Here is a 2,972-nt window from a genome sequence, read left to right on the forward strand (position 1 = left end):
AGTGCCACATGGAGATTTGACTTTAACTGGAACATGCCTTCATTAAACTAGTTCAAAGCCAATTCCTCTCCTTCCCTGGTTAGAAAGGAAACTCCATGAGAGCAAAGTCCTTGCTGTTTTATGGACTTCACTGATGCTTGAGAACACATTGTAGGTACCCACTAAGTATTTGTTGAATCAATGAGACGAATGGGGAGCCAGAAATAGAGCTAATGTTCTAAAATGTGATCACAGAAACAAGATCCATCACTGATATGAGGAATTTGAGAAACAAGACAGAGGATCATAGGGGAAAGGAGGGAAAAATGAAACAAGATGAAACCAGAGAGGGAAACATACCATAAGAGACTCTTAACTTCAGGAAGCAAATGGAGGGTTGCTGGAGGGGAGAGGACTGGGAGGGATGGGGTGGCTGTTTGTTGGACTTTGGGGAGGGTATGTGTTATGGTGAATGCTGTGAATTGTGTAAGACTGATGAATCACAGACCTGTACCCCTGAAGCAAATAATACATTATATGTTAATAAAAAAAAAAAGAAGCATAAATCAGAAAAAAAAAAAAGAAGAAACAAGATCCAGAATTTCTTGTTAGTGCTAATATTTTGGGCGCCTGGGTGGCTCAGTGGGTTGAGCCGCTGCCTTCGGCTCAGGTCATGATCTCAGAGTCCTGGGATCGAGTCCCGCATCGGGCTCTCTGCTGAGCAGAGAGCCTGCTTCCCTCTCTCTCTCTCTGCCTGCCTCTCCATCTACTTGTGATTTCTCTCTGTCAAATTAATAAAAAAAAAAAATATTTAAAAGAGGCCTCTTTGGGTTAAAATGAAAGAATTTGGTTGGAGATCTTAAAGAACTGAGTACTACTTTTACCTTAAGGTAATTTCTCTAGAGCAGTGGAATCCTTTTTACATTTATGTAAGCCACAAAGAATATCCACAAAGAGAACTGACCTGTGGCTGGCTACCTGGGGATGTTGGATCACTCATTCTGGTTGGCTTCCTTTTTCTGTGTCAGGACGTGGTTGTAAATTCATGAACAGATGATGAACTGTCAGTGTGTATGTTTATAGCACTTCTTGTTCCATGCCATGACCTTTCCTTGAGAAAGTGTCAATGGGAGCTGATATGAGATGTGGACAGGTAGAATACAATTAAATGGAAACATGGTCCTACCATATCTGTTAACTTATAGTAAAGCTGAGGATTCAGGCCCCCATAACATGACTTTCTTGTTCATGTTATATTCGGGGAAAACCAGAGCCACATGTTTGAGTGGCACCTTCTGAGCTCCTGTTTCCAAATTCAAACTGAGCTGACACGTGGTATACATGATTTCAGCTCAGGAGCAGGTTTCACTTAATCCACAGGGCATCTGAGTTACATGAGTACAAAATGAGAAACAGACGTGACTGCAGGTGCTTTCTGTCTGCTCTTGTATAACTAACTCAAAGGTGTCTTTGATTTCAATAAGAAATTTGGTAGGGAGCTCTGTCCATAAAGCAGTTCCGTCATATTGGTTTTTGGTTAAAAGGGCTTCTCTCCTCCCACTACACACGTTCAAACACACATATAATTCCCATTAAAGAGAGCAGAATGACTGTGTTAAAAATAAAATTTCAATTAAACGCCAACCTCAGTAACCTGTAAATTTTACATTTTCCCTGCAAATGGCCGTTGGTTTTCTTGCTCTGGATAGCCTGATTTTAAATAGATAATAATTGTTCAATAGTCCAAAATGGGGAGATGGAGAGGAGAAGGGAGTTGAGGGAAATTGGAAGGGAGGTGAACCATGAGAGACTATGGACTCTGAAAAACAACCTGAGGGTCTTGAAAAGGGCGGGGGGTGGGAGGTTGGGGGAACCAGGTGGTGGGTCTTAGGGAGGGCACGTATTGCATGGAGCACTGGGTGTGGTGCAAAAACAATGAATACTGTTACACTGAAGAGAAATTAAAAAAAAAGAAGTCCGAAATGGTTCCAAATCTATTGTGTAAATAATATGGCTTTTAAATATATTAATGAATAAATATTTAACCAAAACAACTTCAAAGAAGTCATTCAACTCCAACGGGGACATAACACATTAAAAAAAAAAAAAGTCTAAATAAGGATTTGTTCAGTAGACCATAACCATCATAACCATTTGTGGCTCGACAAAGAGTGTGCTACCTTTGTCCTTGGAAATGTTTCTAGCCAAATCCTCATTTCCTGGACCAAAGTTCTATGTGATTGATATGGAACTCTGCTCTATTGTTGCCTCCTAGTCTGTGACCTTGGGAAATACTCTTCTTGTGTTCTCAAGCTTTAGCATTTAGAAGGTTCTCAGTAAATGTTTAATGATGATAATGATGAAGAAGGCTCAATTTGGGGTCTGGGTGGGCTCTTTTGGGCATCTGTGGGAAGCAGAGAAATCTGTTTCACCTTTTTAGCATAGACTTGTTAATGTTGGGCAAGACACATTATGTCTCTGGCCTTTGGTTTTCTCATCTGCAAAATGAAGGGATGGTCTGTTTGACCTCTAATGTCCCCCTCACTTTCTACCCCGGCTATAATTAAGGGTATGATTCTGTGGGAAGTTTGGGTTTACTGTGTGCATTAAAATTTTATACAGAGTAATCCACAACAACTTAAGTGTTTCCATAGCCTAAAGCTGTTAAATGCTTAATATGGACACTTTTCTGACTTAGATACCCTGAATCAACTTTGTCTAAGTTTGGTTTCACCAGTTGTGCACTGCACAACTCCAGGGGGCACCATTCTCACAGACTATGAAGTGAATCACATCCTACCACCCAAGTTATGCAACATTGCTGCTCTGCCTTAAATATATAATATATTTTCTTTCTGGCTAGTGAACAGATTCATGTTAGATTTTTTTTTAAAGCCTGTGTTTGTTGGAATTCCGCCAACTTCTGCCTTCAGACTCCTTTTCCAAGAAGACTTTCTGCCTGATTCTCTTCGCATGCCTTGATTAGAATGAAA

This window comes from Mustela erminea, chromosome 3 (genome assembly GCF_009829155.1).
Source record: "Mustela erminea isolate mMusErm1 chromosome 3, mMusErm1.Pri, whole genome shotgun sequence".
Taxonomy (NCBI): domain Eukaryota; kingdom Metazoa; phylum Chordata; class Mammalia; order Carnivora; family Mustelidae; genus Mustela; species Mustela erminea.